The sequence below is a fragment of the Bufo bufo genome, chromosome 3, assembly GCF_905171765.1.
Source record: "Bufo bufo chromosome 3, aBufBuf1.1, whole genome shotgun sequence".
Lineage (NCBI taxonomy): Eukaryota > Metazoa > Chordata > Amphibia > Anura > Bufonidae > Bufo > Bufo bufo.
The window spans coordinates 219257661-219275346 of record NC_053391.1 but is presented as its reverse complement, the minus strand read 5'-3'; positions in this window follow the sequence as shown (position 1 = coordinate 219275346).

The window sequence follows — 17686 nt, the reverse complement described above, 5'->3', positions numbered from 1 at the left end:
CTTGCCCTATTTGAACAGTGATACCCCAGATAGCTATGCCATGGAGCCCATTCAGATAATGAAAGACTATGTGAAAGAATTTGGCTCCATGGCGATTCTACTGTATTCGTGTAGTCTGAGTGCCATTCACCTAATAAAATGCACTCAGACCTGAGCTATCTGGGGATATGTTAAATGTCTGTGTTTACTGTAATGGTTGTGACATTGTATATTTGAATAGTGATTTCTGTCCTGTTGTCCCCACGTGTACAATGGCGTTTTTCCTTTGTCCTGAGAGATAATTGAATTACTCCTAATAATATGCACTCAGACCTGAGCTATCTGGGGATATGTTAAATGTCTATGTTTACTGTAATGGTTGTGACATTGTATATTTGAATAGTGATTTCTGTCCTGTTGTCCCCACGTGTACAATGGCGATGTCCCTTTGCCCTGAGAGATAATTGAATTACTCCTCGGTTGTCTCTAGGGCAGAGAGGAGGAAACCAGGATGCATTTAGGGGATGTATTGTGTCTGTGTATCCTGAATTGCTGCTTATCTGTCCTGTGTCACAGTCTTCCATCTGGTCCCCTTAGGGGAGTGTCCACCAGATGGGGACCTGCATAAATATGGACAGGTAGCCCTCAGTAAAGAGAGATTCTGATTTACCCTCAACACAGAGCTTGGTCTCGTTCTTGGGGGGATTTATTGTATGCTGTTCCAGTTCGGCTGCTAGGAGTGTAAACCTTTCCTATGGTTTTTCCTATTCAGCTGTATGCAGCATTCATATGGTTTCCAGTTCGGGAGATTGGTGTCTTTAGTAGCTGCCTTTGAATCTAGAAAGGGAATATCTCTTAAACGGCTTTTACCCCCTTTTATGCCCGGGGTGCCGTTACATACACCATCACTGTATGGTATAAATATGATATATATATATATATATATATATATATATATATATACACTCACCTAAAGAATTATTAGGAACACCTGTTCTATTTCTCATTAATGCAATTATCTAGTCAACCAATCACATGGCAGTTGCTTCAATGCATTTAGGGGTGTGGTCCTGGTCAAGACAATCTCCTGATTTCCAAACTGAATGTCAGAATGGGAAAGAAAGGTGATTTAAGCAATTTTGAGCGTGGCATGGTTGTTGGTGCCAGACAGGCCGGTCTGAGTATTTCACAATCTGCTCAGTTACTGGGATTTTCACGCACAACCATTTCTAGGGTTTACAAAGAATGGTGTGAAAAGGGAAAAACATCCAGTATGCGGCAATCCTGTGGGCAAAAATGCCTTGTGGATGCTAGAGGTCAGAGGAGAATGGGCCGACTGATTCAAGCTGATAAAAGAGCAACGTTGACTAAAATAACCACTCGTTACAACCGAAGTATGCAGCAAAGCATTTGTGAAGCCACAACACGCACAACCTTGAGGCGGATGGGCTACAACAGCAGAAGACCCCACCGGGTACCACTCATCTCCACTACAAATAGGAAAAAGAGGCTACAATTTACACGAGCTCACCAAAATTGGACTGTTGAATACTGGAAAAATGTTGCCTGGTCTGATGAGTCTCGATTTCTGTTGAGACATTCAAATGGTAGAGTCCGAATTTGGCGTAAACAGAATGAGAACATGTATCCATCCTCTGATGGCTACTTCCAGCAGGATAATGCATCATGTCACAAAACTCGAATCATTTCAAATTGGTTTCTTGAACATGACAATGAGTTCACAGTACTAAAATGGCCCCCACGCTCACCAGATCTCAACCCAATAGAGCATCTTTGGGATGTGGTGGAATGGGAGCTTCGTTCCCTGGATGTGCATCCCTCAAATCTCCATCAACTGCAAGATGCTATCCTATCAATATGGGCCAACATTTCTAAAGAATGCTATCAGCACCTTGTTGAATCAATGCCACGTAGAATTAAGGCAGTTCTGAAGGCAAAAGGTGGTCCAACACCGTATTAGTATGGTGTTCCTAATAATTCTTTAGGTGAGTGTATATGTATATATATATATATATATATATATATATATATATATATTATTTTTAAGGAAGTGGTATGGTTTCTTCTCTAGTGTAATACATTTGGATGACACACTACTATAATTTTATAGATGTGGTCATCTTTTGTGATTGTGACATAGGATAATAATATTAAATACATGATATAAACCCGTTTTTTAATCTACTGTTGCCAAATATGGGTGGGACCAGCTCCAACATGTTTGACCAATCTTTCCAAAGTTGTCTTAATTAAAAATGTTTGCAGTTACTTAGGTTTTATGAAACGTATATCTATTAAAATGTTGTACTATTGTAATCAAACTAGTCCTCAGTAATACAGGGAGTGCAGAATTATTAGGCAAATGAGTATTTTGACCACATCATCCTCTTTATGCATGTTGTCTTACTCCAAGCTGTATAGGCTTGAAAGCCTACTACCAATTAAGCATATTAGGTGATGTGCATCTCTGTAATGAGAAGGGGTGTGGTCTAATGACATCAACACCCTATATTAGGTGTGCATAATTATTAGGCAACTTCCTTTCCTTTGGCAAAATGGGTCAAAAGAAGGACTTGACAGGCTCAGAAAAGTCAAAAATAGTGAGATATCTTGCAGAGGGATGCAGCACTCTTAAAATTGCAAAGCTTCTGAAGCGTGATCATCGAACAATCAAGCGTTTCATTCAAAATAGTCAACAGGGTCGCAAGAAGCGTGTGGAAAAACCAAGGCGCAAAATAACTGCCCATGAACTGAGAAAAGTCAAGCGTGCAGCTGCCAAGATGCCACTTGCCACCAGTTTGGCCATATTTCAGAGCTGCAACATCACTGGAGTGCCCAAAAGCACAAGGTGTGCAATACTCAGAGACATGGCCAAGGTAAGAAAGGCTGAAAGACGACCACCACTGAACAAGACACACAAGCTGAAACGTCAAGACTGGGCCAAGAAATATCTCAAGACTGATTTTTCTAAGGTTTTATGGACTGATGAAATGAGAGTGAGTCTTGATGGGCAAGATGGATGGGCCCGTGGCTGGATTGGTAAAGGGCAGAGAGCTCCAGTCCGACTCAGACGCCAGCAAGGTGGAGGTGGAGTACTGGTTTGGGCTGGTATCATCAAAGATGAGCTTGTGGGGCCTTTTCGGGTTGAGGATGGAGTCAAGCTCAACTCCCAGTCCTACTGACAGTTTCTGGAAGACACCTTCTTCAAGCAGTGGTACAGGAAGAAGTCTGCATCCTTCAAGAAAAACATGATTTTCATGCAGGACAATGCTCCATCACATGCGTCCAAGTACTCCACAGCGTGGCTGGCAAGAAAGGGTATAAAAGAAGAAAATCTAATGACATGGCCTCCTTGTTCACCTGATCTGAACCCCATTGAGAACCTGTGGTCCACCATCAAATGTGAGATTTACAAGGAGGGAAAACAGTACACCTCTCTGAACAGTGTCTGGGAGGCTGTGGTTGCTGCTGCACGTTATGTTAATGGTGAACAGATCAAAACACTGACAGAATCCATGGATGGCAGGATTTTGAGTGTCCTTGCAAAGAAAGGTGGCTATATTGGTCACTGATTTGTTTTTGTTTTGTTTTTAAATGTCAGAAATGTATATTTGTGAATGTTGAGATGTTATATTGGTTTCACTGGTAAAAATAAATAATTGAAATGGGTATATATTTGTTTTTTGTTAAGTTGCCTAATAATTATGCACAGTAATAGTCACCTGCACACACAGATATCCCCTAAAATAGCTAAAACTAAAAACAAACTAAAAACTACTTCCAAAAATATTCAGCTTTGATATTAATGAGTTTTTTGGGTTCATTGAGAACATGGTTGTTGTTCAATAATAAAATTAATCCTCAAAAATACAACTTGCCTAATAATTCTGCACTCCCTGTAGTAATATTGCATATTCTGTACACTAAATGCAATACAACCCGAGATGTACATTTTTATTTATTTAAACGGAGGACCATCTATTCACTTAAAGGAAAACAATACTTAAAAGGGATTTACTGTCAGCCATTAGTCGGCGCCGGATCTACAGAGCTCCATCCATTGTGTAGTAGATGGAACTGGTTACTGCAGCACAACTTCCATTCATCTCAGTGGGAGCAGTACTTAAATGGATGGAGCTGTGTAGTTCTGGTGCTGACTTCTGGTGTCAGATCTACTCTAGCTACTGGAAAATAGTTGATCAGCAGGGGTGCAGGATGTTGGACCCCTGCTGATCAGATATTGATGGCCTATTCTAATGATGAGCCATCAATATTAAAGAAGGTGTTTTTGTTCTTCCAATGCCAGAGCTACTTCAGCTGCTGCAGAACAGCTGATCGGTGGAGTTGCTGGGTGTCGGGACACCCACCTATCAAATATTGATGGCCTATTCTGATGATGAGCCATCAATATTAAAATATTGGAAAACCTCTTTAAAAATAAGCCTGCACTAAGATGAACTGTTTGTTGTGGGATTGGCTTCTCTTCATTATAAGGATGGGAAAATGAGTATGACTTGTTTTTCATCCAAATTAATGGTTAACCATGTTGTAAGTGGACATACTGTGTCAGCAAGAGTGGTAGCTGCTCCTACTTAGTGACTCTCTACTATGGTAGCATTGGTAGATGAAGTACATACCCACCAAGTTCTAGACATGAAAATACCACCCTTCCTTTCTATATACAGTGGTCCCTCAAGTTACAATATTAATTGGTTCCAGGACGACCATTGTATGTTGAAACCATTGTAAGTTGAGTAATCGGTTCCAAAGCCCCAAAATGTAATTCAAGATAAGAGAAAATTAAGATTTAAGAAAATGAAGGAGATAACTAAGACAAATAAAACAAGTCCTTACATATAACAGTCAGGAATATCTGCTAACTAGCAACTAATACAGCTATTTTACCAGAGAAGTGACCTTGATTGGTTGGATCTGAGTCTGAGGCATTGTATGTTGAGTCTGGTTTCAACTTACGATGGGTCAGAAAAGACAATTGTATGTTGAAAATATTGTATCCTGAGCCCATTGTATCTTGAAGGATCACTGTATGGCACTGCATAACACTCATTATACACACACAGGACCAGTGAGGCACCAATAATTATTGCCTATGGAACACTGATGGATGAGCAGGGGCAACACTGCAAATCCTAGAGACAGTTTGGGATCGTCCAAGCTGGGTCCGGATACGCAAGTAGTATCTTGTTACTTGTTTAACATTACACATGTTATTACATATGTGTGACTATTTCTAGAGGTCTTCACTATAACAGCATATATTGGGATTACCAATTTGCACGTGTCTTGGAACCTGCCCGGTACTTTGACTTTGTACGGTCATTCTCCCATGCACTGCACTCCCAATTATGAGTGACTAACATTTTGGTGCCGTTTGTGGTCCTAGCTATTTAAATACAGTGGACCTGCCAGGCTACATATAACAAGTAGCTTTAACTATGTAATCATAACTGATGGCCTTGCTGACTGCTCTGCCACTCTGCATTAAGTATTGATGCCAAATACAGCATTAAATTAAAATGTCCCCTGAGGAACCCGGCTATCAATAAGGGTGAAACGAGTAGGGACTTTGGCGCTTGATTGTATGCCTCCAACTTAGGTGGTAAATTGAGGCACTTAACGTGTATATTTTTGAGAACACATCTGCATCAACAAATGTGTCTGGCATGGTGGTAATAATATACATGGATAATTTCATGAGATGATATATACATAGATAATCACGTATTGTAGTTATTTTTGTGTACCGTTTATGACGAAACATCGTGAGCAATTGTCCACTTACACATATGGTATCCACGGATGTGGTGGTCCATTGCTCTGTGTACTGTATACCTTTTCTTTTTTTCTGTGTACCTAGACTAGGCCACCACCTAGGGACCTATCAGCATTATAGGGTCAGCCTAGGGCCTATCAGGAGGTTCCATAATACGGGATCGCCCTTATCAGGGCGGCCATTCCGTTTATAGGCAGGGCCACTAGGTATAAGGCCACATATAGGGATAGACCCAAACCAACAAACAATACCCTGCCTGTCATCGTTTAGTGCCACTGAGCATTACAGTACATATCCCTGATGTGCCATCATGGTGTAATTTTTGTTCTTTTTCTGTGTTATTTTTGTTTGTGGGAGTTTGTTATTTTATATGTGATCTATATTAAAGGCTACGTTTTATAGCAGGTGTACCCTGTGACTACAATAACACTCATTATACCCAATTTTATATTTTTTTGCACAAAGGGCATGTGTAAAAGCACCTTCTCTACCCATCTCCCTGTACTGCAAAGATTAACTGGAATACAGTGTTAGGAAGAGCCAAACAGATATCTCTTTGATACCCTGGTGGATGATCCTGTAGACTCAAACTTCCCATCTCAAGGACACTGAACATGCTATTTATCAAGAAATGACAACATGTTGTGACCCAGAATGTCAGACTATACAACTGCAAAGCCCGATATAACTCCATGTCAACCAAATAAGGTAGTGACACATCACATGATTGTGTGTTTTACTCATGTATGTAGCATTGTAGGATGTCACGTTATTTTTTAATCACCTCATAGGTTACGTACTGTTGCAGTAGAGCCTGAATATTCTTACTCCTCCTACTGTACATACTTTTAGAATGGATGTTAATAAATAATTTATAAAATTTAGAACATCAATATACCCTCGACTGTGATAATTCCATTTTAAAGAGTTAACAATTCTTAATTAGTCAATGAAAACTTTTTCAGATATGCTTATACTAACAGAAGAAGCCTATGGCTGACTATACAAGATCTTAATGCTCTTGTGAATAAAAAAGGTTGTAGACACATTCGTACTATCATACATACATACTAAGGGTACTTTTACACTTGCGGCAGAGGATTCTGGCAGGCAAAACATATGCAAACTTATGTCAGATGGATCCGGATGCGATTCCGTCTGACAAATGCAATGAAATACCGGATCCGTCTCTCCGTGTTGCCGGATCCGTTTTGCTGGAACAATTAATGATGGATCCAGCACTAATACACTTCAAAGTAAATTAATGCCGGATCCGGCATTCCGGCAAGTGTTCAGTCTTTTTGGCCGGAGAGAAAACTGCAGCATGCTACGGTATTTTCTCCGTCCTGAAATGACAAAAAGACTGAACTGAAGACATCCTGATGCATCCTGAACGGATTGCTCTCCATTTAGAATACATTAGGATAAAACTGATCAGTTCTTTTCCAGTATTGAGCCCCTAGGACGGTACTCAATGCCGGAAAAGAATAACACTAGTGTGAAAGTACCCTAAAAAGGAAAGTGTGGACCCCAGTAGTGAATATCTAGGTTTTTTTTATTATTTTTTTTTCTCATGTGGAAATAAGTGGCTACCATACCCCTGAAGTGGCTACCATACCTTTCTGGTAAATTGCCGATTAGTCCTGCACATTGGCTTGGAGGAGTTTTAGCACATGCCCCCATACAAAACAGCTTCAACTCTTCGTGCAAAGCAGTTATGTTGGCGAGTTTTCATCTATAAACTACTCACTTCAGGTCCTTCCACAGCATCTCTATTGGATTAAGGTTAGGACTTTGACTTGGCTATCCCGAAACTTAAATTTTATTCTTTTTTAACCAATGAACGACTATGCCTAGAGTCGTTGTCTTGCTGCCTGACCCATGTTATTTTGAGAGTCAGCTGACAGACAGATGTCTTGACATTTTCCTTTAAAATTTACTGGTATAATTCAGAATCCGTTGTTCCATCAATGATGTCAAGCTGGCACAGATGCATTAAAAACAGGCCCAAACCATGATACTACCATCACCATGTCTAAGGCTTCTCATTAAAAACAAAAAGTTCTATTTTGTTCTCATCTGTCCGCCAAACATTATTTCAATAGCTTTCTGTCTTGTCCAGGTGATCTTTAGCAAACTGCAGACAGGCAGAAATATTATTTGTGGAGAGCAGCGGCTTTCTTCTTGCAGTCCTGCCATGCACACTATTGTTGATCAGTGTCCTCCTGATGGTGGACTCATAAACATTAACATTAGCTAATTCCAGAAAGGCTTTTAGTTGCTTAGAACTTACTTCGGGTTCCTCACAGACACCTTGCTCTTGGCATGCTCTTTCTTGGTTGATCGCTCCTGGGGAGGATAATAATGCTCTTAATTTTTTTCTATTTGTACACAATCTGTCTGACTGTGGATTGGTGGAGTCCAAACTCTTTAGAGATGGTTTTGTGACCATTTTCAGCCTGATCAGCATCAACAACTCTTCTTCTGAGTTCCTCTGAAATGTCTATTGTTCGTGCTACGATACACTTCCACAAACATGTTGTGAAGATCAGACTTTGATGGAACCCAGTTCTTTAGATAATACAGGTCGCTCACTCACACCTGATTGTCATCCCATTGATCGAAAACACCAGACTCTCATTTCACCTTCAAATTATCTGCTAATCCTAAAGGTTCTCATATATTTGTCACTCACAGACATGTGATATTGGATTATTTGCCCCAATAAATAAATGACCAAGTTAAATTTTTGACTAATTTGTTTGATTTAGTTATCTTTATCTACTGATGTAGATTTAGGTAAAATTTATGCAAAAATATAGAAAATTTTGAAGGATTTGCAAACTTTCAAGCACCACTGTAAATGGTACCTTTGCCTGCTGGGAGCTTAATAAAGTTGATTTTTCTTAGTAGGGAATTTGATGGGAAAAATAGGCTTAGAAGTCTTGGACACCTGTTATTTATGATCTGTTAGACCTGTATAAGATCTGATAGCATTTGGTTTCCTCTGCGTTATATGCTGTATATCGGTTTATGGTCTGTTAGTACAGTGGTGATACACAGTGATACGCTTTGCTACCGCCCGTTGCTGTTTGTGTGGTTGCTAAAACAGCAGTCTATTTCTGTACTTTACTCAGCAGCAGGCCTGTTCCTAGGTATAAGGCTGTCCGACAGAGAAACTTGGCAGGTGTATGTCAAGGCAGCTGTGCCCTATTGCCCATACATCAGCGTATCTTCCACCTTCCCGAATCCATGCTCCTGTGCTCGTATCACTAAAATAAGAAAGATCTTCTCTTCCCGGCAACACAACAGCTGCAGGATGGCCAGAACTGGCATGTTGTGTTTCCAGGCCTCAGCTTGGGAGAGTCATTTTTATTAGAGCTGTCCATCCCATCTCCCTCAGGCTACTGCAATGTCATTGGTATGGCTTTGTTAATTAGCAGTCAATCAATTTGTTAACTCTGCTGTGTGTTGTTAAGTCTTTTTAATACATTGAATAGCTTTCAACAAATACCCAGCTCTGATATTGCACTTAGGCCAGCCATACACATTTAATAGCTGTCTCCCTCCAGACTCCCCCATACACATCTATGTGTATTCAATGGGAAGAACTGGTCGAACATGCTCAGTTTAATCCTTCAACTGCCACTAGCCATATGTTCTGTTAGAAGCTGTGGCAGCTACAGGTAGAGAGCTGCAGCAGAAAGGATACGACCTCCTGAGGTGCCAGGCTGAAGATAATCTAGTAGAGCAATTGGAGCAGTAAATGTGGAGATCTCTGGTTCCATGTGAGGTACAGGGCTGGTTCTAGTTTTGTTAGAAAGATATTGCTATATGATGTCTGATTTTCATTTTTTACATCAATCATGGCAAAAACCCTATAAAAGGCTCTAATAACTGTGTGTCCACATAGTCCTAGACAAGTATGTAGTGACCACCATGATCCATTACTGATGCAGCACCAGTAAATTCTACAGCACTCCTGGAGCAAATTTATTACTATCAATTTCTCCCTGTCGACATGAAAATTGCCTACATTTCCTATCTCAGGTATACTAGTTTCTTTCGTTGAATTTTTAATTAAATGGAGTCTATAACAGGCCACTTCAAGATCCATTCACACGTCCGTAGAATGGATCCACATCCATTCCGCAAATTGCGGAACGGGTGCGGACCCATTCATTCTCTATAGGGCAGGAAAGGATGCAGACAGCACACAGTGTGCTGTCCGCATCCGTATTTCCGGAGCGCGTCCCTCCGATATTCCAGTTCGTAGCTCTGTAAAAAAATCCTATTCTTGTCTGCGATTGCGGACAAGAATAGGCAGTTCTATGGGCGTGCCGGCCGTGTGTATTGTGGATCCGCAATGCACTATGGACGTGTGAATGGACCCTTAATCTGCCAATAGCACCCAGTGAAGCTCAGAAGCTGCTCTAATATAAAAGTCTGGTGATTAATTTTGTTTAGTAAAATGGCCTTCCACTGTTGTGTGTTGTTAAATGGGTTGTCTAAAGCCTGTATTACACTGCCCAATTTTTTGGCAGATAAACGCTAACAAGGGCTCAATCATCGGGCAATCCAAATCTTTTGAAATGTTAAAAAAATTATCACCACGATCTGCTGCCGGCCAACCACTATATAGGATGGGGACAAGTGATGGCATACTGATCGCTCCTCCCCATGCTGCCAAGGAGATCTCTGCATGTAATAGCAGTGGTCTCCTTCACAAGTGAGCAGGCGATTGCTGGGAGAGAACACTTCCCTCCCAACAATCGCCTGCCACATCAGGCTGTATAATACAGCCTTAAGTTGTTTAAGGTAGGGTACCTTTTAGAATAATAAGAAAATGTTATACTTATTGGGGGTCATTTATTAAGACCAGCATTTTAGATGCTGGTCCTAATAAGCCCCTGCAATGGCGGTGGATCCACCGAAGTTATGTATAGGGGCCGGTCTAAATGTAAGACAGCTTCCTTGGTGACTTACATTTTGACAATTTTCCACCCCCCAACAGGCATATAAAATGATAAATGAGACGGGCCTGCCGGCCCTTGCTCTTCCCTGCCCACACCACGCCCACTTTTTTAGATCTGGCGTGAGCAGGAAAAAGCTGTATTTATGCAGGTTGTGAAATGTCAGGAGGCATGTGTCTGGCTTCTTTGCCGGTTCATCGCACCAGGAGTGCACCACCAAGGAGGCCAGGTGAGGCAATCACCTCAGGCAGCACCAGGTAGGGGCAAGAGGGGGGCAGCCGAAGGGCCATGGGCTGAAGGTAACAGGTTAGGTTAAGAAATTAGCATTGGGAAGAGAAGGGGGGGGGGGCACCATTTCAGTTTTCGCCTCAGGCAGCAGAAAGGTTAGGTGCACCCCTGCATAGCGCATGCATTTTACATAGGAGACTGTATTGTTACACTAGTTAGCATATTAAAAAAATGTAGCATGTTTTATTAACTAGGTGGGATCTTGCCATCATTTTCATCTGTTGTTTCTTCTCCTGCTTTGAACTTCACTGTATGATCTACGTATGCCGCTGGCTGAATGTGTTATAATGCTACATACCCACACTGCATATTTTCTATAGTTGTAGTTTTCTGTTGCACAACCTAAAAAAATAAAATAAAATTAAACTTGTTTGCACATTTCCATGCTGAACAACCATTTATATCGGAAAATGTTACATTAAATTCTATGCTCTTATTCAATAACAAATTATCATGACACCACTGGCAAGGTGACGTTTTGCCTACAAGCTCATTTTACAACCGTGTGGTCTCAATTAAAGACAAAATGGAGATTGCATACAGGAGAAAGGCAGTCTTTGATGGTAATGAAGGTGGAACAATGGGTCTTTATATACGTTTTTAACACACCCTTTTCACACCTTTAAGGGTATAACAATTTCTTTTGTGTAACTGCAACTGTTTGCCTGACAATCTATTACACGATCGCACTCACAATTTTTACACAATACTCTGTGGATCTAATGGGTTGTCGTTCCAATTTTATTGACTCGAAAAAGCACTCATTCAATCAAATCAAATATCTACTCGTGTAAAGGGGCCTTAAAGGGAACCTGTCATCAACTGTATGCTGACCTCACTGAGGACAGCATAAAATAGTGACAGAAATGCTGATTTCAGCGGTGTGTTACTCATGAGCTAAAAGTCAGTGGTTGCTGAGAACCATCATCTTAATCATTGCAGCCCAGGCCTCGAAAAGAGTCAGATCTACCTGAGAAGAGTCATGGTTATTCATCATCTCCTGCTCTCCTCGCCCATCTACTGATGATTGGCAGTTCTCTCCTAGAGAGAAAGGGAGAAAACTAGGTAGACTGTCAATCAGCAGCAGGTGGGCAGGGAGAGCAGGAATTCATGAATAACCATGGCTCTTCTCAGGTGGCCATGACTCTTTTCCAGGCCCAGTCTGCAAGGATTGTGATGTTGGTTCTTGGCAACCACTTACTTTTAACTTATAAATGACAGACCGCTGAAATCATCTCACCTGTCTATACTTTATGCTGCCGTTAGTATGGGCACATGGGCGTCCGCAGAAATTTTTCCAGGGGGGGGCATAATTTTATTGACATCTATGCTCTGTTTGTTTCTGAGAATGTAATGAAGGGGAGGGGCATATTCATTATAACAAAGTATAATAACGCATGAGCTGTGCAGTGGCGGATCCAGAGCCTGGTCTCGGGAGGGGCACTTCCAGATTATTTTCTGTCCGCCGCCACAAAACAATGCAATGGTGCTTATAGAACAGACTACACAGTGTAGCGGTATACTGTATATTGTGTGGCACAGTGTAGGCTATATGTGTATAACAAACATATTCCACATGAAAACTTACAGTTACTTAGCTTGGCCCTTGGGGATCTCGGACACCACTTCAACACTTAGCTGGGGGACTCGGCGGAGCTGATGTTGTGTTTTATCCTAATGAGAAATATTTCATAATAAGGATTTGGAGAAAGGGCAGAGGAATAGCAGAGCAGGGAGAGGCTGGTGCTGCTACTAGGGGGTCATACCATGGGGGAGTAATAAAGCCCACCATAATGCCCCCAAGTAGAAATAATTCTCCTTATAATGTGACAGTGCAAACAATACCCCCTTGTAATTCCCCCAGTTGAGCTAATGTCCCTATAGTGCCCCCATAATGTGCCAGTATAAAATACCCCTATATAGTGCCCCCAGTAAATGCCTCCATAGTGCTCCTCTCCCCCCTTCCTCCTAGTGCCCCCCATAATGTACCAGTATAAAATGCCCCAGTAGATGCCCTCAGTGTCCCCCATAATTTGCAAGTATAAAATACCCCTTCTTAGTGCCCCCGTAGATGACCCCATAGTACTCCTCTCCCCGCTTCCTCATAGTACCCACCATAATGTGTCCCAGTATAAAATTATACTGTACAGAGCCCCCCATATAAAACACCCCTTCTTTGTGGCCTCAGTAGATGCCCCTATAGTGCCCCCAATAATGTGCCAGTAAAAACAGCCCCCCATCATGTGCCACTAATAACAGCCCCCCATCATGTGCCAGTAATAACAGCCCCCCATCATGTGCCAGTAATAACAGCCCCCCAACATGTGCCAGTAATGACAGCCCCCATTATGTGCCAGTAATGACAGCCCCCCATTATGTGTCAGTAATGACAGCCCCTCATTATGTGCCAGTAATGAAAGCCCCCCCCTTGTACCAGTAATGACAGCCACCATTATGTACCAGTAATGACAGCCCCCCATTATGTGCCAGTAATGACAGCCCCCCATTATGTGCCAGTAATGACAGACCCCCATTATGTGCCAGTAATGACAGCCCCCCCATTATGTGCCAGTAGCCAGAGCCCCCCATTATGTGCCAGTAGCCAGAGACCCCCATTATGTGCCAGTAGCCAGAGACCCCCATTATGTGGCAGTAGCCAGAGACCCCCATTATGTGCCAGTAGCCACCAGTATTGTACACAAAAAAAATAAACACTTATACTTACCTCCTTGGCAGCGATGCGATGCAGGCCTCTTCCGGTCTGTGTCCTGTGCTGTACAGCTCAGGCGGCGCGATGATGTCATCGAGCCACCTGTGCCGGCCTCTGATAGGCTGCCGGCCTAGTGCCTGCAGCCTATCAGAGGAAGGGAAAGGGACACACCTCTCCCTCCCCTGCCTCAGCACAGTCATCTGCATCGCTGTCCTGAGGACGACGATACAGATGACTATGGAGATGAACGCTTCCACAATGGAAGCGTTCATCTCCCTGTGCCCCGCCGCCGCCCCCCCCCCCCCCTCTGAGCAGCTCGGGGGGGCAATTGCCCCGTTGCCCCCACCTGGATCCGCCAGTGCTGCTGGCCCCAGGGGGGGGCACTTGCCCCCCCTTGCCCCTCCCTGCGGACGCCCATGTATGGGCAGCATATAGTTGATGACAGGTTCCCTTTAACGTGTTTTCATCACGTGACCAGAACAGATTCTCATTCCTTGGCAGTAAACAATGAGTTTCAATGACTACAATAAGGAGAAATTGATAGATAAAGCATAAAATATTTGCAGGAACTGGAGGAACCATTTATCTTTCCACATTTTAAAAGGTTATTCCCACTTGATAAAGTGATGGTATATTACTAGAATATGTCATCATTCTCTGATTGGTGGGAATCGGACGACATCCGCCAATCCAGGGCCACAGCACTGGTTTAAAATGTTCTGCCCAGCATTAAAATTCTTTGCCGGTTGTAAATCCAAAAACTCTAATTTCTTAAAGTTTATTAAGCAAGCAAATTCATGCAGGCATTAATAGGGTTAGTTAGATTTAGTGTTAGTACAGCCAGTAGTTTAGTATTTAGGATTAGTTACATGGGACTTCCTCAGACTGGACAGAACAGCCTGGTTTAGTGCTGCACTGCATTTCTCTGCACAGCCGGTGACCAGCAGAGAAGACTTTGTGCAGGAAGATTTTGAAAGGACATTGCTAAACCATTGTTGCCACCCCATCAGTCTCAGGCCTGTGGGCAGGGGCAGACTGGGAACTCAAAGTAGCCCTGGAAAAAAGCCTAAAGGTGGCCCGATGTTGTAGGCATGTCCAAATTGACAGAATGTGGGGACCAAACATATAGACAGGGACAACGGAAGTAGGTGGCTCCATAGTGCTCCTCTCCCCCCTTCCTCCTAGTGCCCCCCATAATGTACCAGTATAAAATGCCCCAGTAGATGCCCTCAGTGTCCCCCATAATTTGCAAGTATAAAATACCCCTTCTTAGTGCCCCCGTAGATGACCCCATAGTACTCCTCTCCCCGCTTCCTCATAGTACCCACCATAATGTGTCCCAGTATAAAATTATACTGTACAGAGCCCCCCATATAAAACACCCCTTCTTTGTGGCCTCAGTAGATGCCCCTATAGTGCCCCCAATAATGTGCCAGTAAAAACAGCCCCCCATCATGTGCCACTAATAACAGCCCCCCATCATGTGCCAGTAATAACAGCCCCCCATCATGTGCCAGTAATAACAGCCCCCCCAACATGTGCCAGTAATGACAGCCCCCATTATGTGCCAGTAATGACAGCCCCCCATTATGTGTCAGTAATGACAGCCCCTCATTATGTGCCAGTAATGAAAGCCCCCCCCTTGTACCAGTAATGACAGCCACCATTATGTACCAGTAATGACAGCCCCCCATTATGTGCCAGTAATGACAGCCCCCCATTATGTGCCAGTAATGACAGACCCCCATTATGTGCCAGTAATGACAGCCCCCCCATTATGTGCCAGTAGCCAGAGCCCCCCATTATGTGCCAGTAGCCAGAGACCCCCATTATGTGCCAGTAGCCAGAGACCCCCATTATGTGCCAGTAGCCAGAGACCCCCATTATGTGCCAGTAGCCACCAGTATTGTACACAAAAAAAATAAACACTTATACTTACCTCCTTGGCAGCGATGCGATGCAGGCCTCTTCCGGTCTGTGTCCTGTGCTGTACAGCTCAGGCGGCGCGATGACGTCATCGAGCCACCTGTGCCGGCCTCTGATAGGCTACCGGCCTAGTGCCTGCAGCCTATCAGAGGAAGGGAAAGGGACACACCTCTCCCTCCCCTGCCTCAGCACAGTCATCTGCATCGCTGTCCTGAGGACGACGATACAGATGACTATGGAGATGAACGCTTCCACAATGGAAGCGTTCATCTCCCTGTGCCCCGCCGCCGCCCCCCCCCCCCACATCTGAGCAGCTCGGGGGGGCAATTGCCCCGTTGCCCCCACCTGGATCCGCCAGTGCTGCTGGCCCCAGGGGGGGGGCACTTGCCCCCCCTTGCCCCTCCCTGCGGACGCCCATGTATGGGCAGCATATAGTTGATGACAGGTTCCCTTTAACGTGTTTTCATCACGTGACCAGAACAGATTCTCATTCCTTGGCAGTAAACAATGAGTTTCAATGACTACAATAAGGAGAAATTGATAGATAAAGCATAAAATATTTGCAGGAACTGGAGGAACCATTTATCTTTCCACATTTTAAAAGGTTATTCCCACTTGATAAAGTGATGGTATATTACTAGAATATGTCATCATTCTCTGATTGGTGGGAATCGGACGACATCCGCCAATCCAGGGCCACAGCACTGGTTTAAAATGTTCTGCCCAGCATTAAAATTCTTTGCCGGTTGTAAATCCAAAAACTCTAATTTCTTAAAGTTTATTAAGCAAGCAAATTCATGCAGGCATTAATAGGGTTAGTTAGATTTAGTGTTAGTACAGCCAGTAGTTTAGTATTTAGGATTAGTTACATGGGACTTCCTCAGACTGGACAGAACAGCCTGGTTTAGTGCTGCACTGCATTTCTCTGCACAGCCGGTGACCAGCAGAGAAGACTTTGTGCAGGAAGATTTTGAAAGGACATTGCTAAACCATTGTTGCCACCCCATCAGTCTCAGGCCTGTGGGCAGGGGCAGACTGGGAACTCAAAGTAGCCCTGGAAAAAAGCCTAAAGGTGGCCCGATGTTGTAGGCATGTCCAAATTGACAGAATGTGGGGACCAAACATATAGACAGGGACAACGGAAGTAGGTGGCTCCAGAGTGCTCCTCTCCCCCCTTCCTCCTAGTGCCCCCCATAATGTACCAGTATAAAATGCCCCAGTAGATGCCCTCAGTGTCCCCCATAATTTGCAAGTATAAAATACCCCTTCTTAGTGCCCCCGTAGATGACCCCATAGTACTCCTCTCCCCGCTTCCTCATAGTACCCACCATAATGTGTCCCAGTATAAAATTATACTGTACAGAGCCCCCCATATAAAACACCCCTTCTTTGTGGCCTCAGTAGATGCCCCTATAGTGCCCCCAATAATGTGCCAGTAAAAACAGCCCCCCATCATGTGCCACTAATAACAGCCCCCCATCATGTGCCAGTAATAACAGCCCCCCATCATGTGCCAGTAATAACAGCCCCCCAACATGTGCCAGTAATGACAGCCCCCATTATGTGCCAGTAATGACAGCCCCCCATTATGTGTCAGTAATGACAGCCCCTCATTATGTGCCAGTAATGAAAGCCCCCCCCCTTGTACCAGTAATGACAGCCACCATTATGTACCAGTAATGACAGCCCCCCATTATGTGCCAGTAATGACAGCCCCCCATTATGTGCCAGTAATGACAGACCCCCATTATGTGCCAGTAATGACAGCCCCCCCATTATGTGCCAGTAGCCAGAGCCCCCCATTATGTGCCAGTAGCCAGAGACCCCCATTATGTGCCAGTAGCCAGAGACCCCCATTATGTGCCAGTAGCCAGAGACCCCCATTATGTGGCAGTAGCCAGAGACCCCCATTATGTGCCAGTAGCCACCAGTATTGTACACAAAAAAAATAAACACTTATACTTACCTCCTTGGCAGCGATGCGATGCAGGCCTC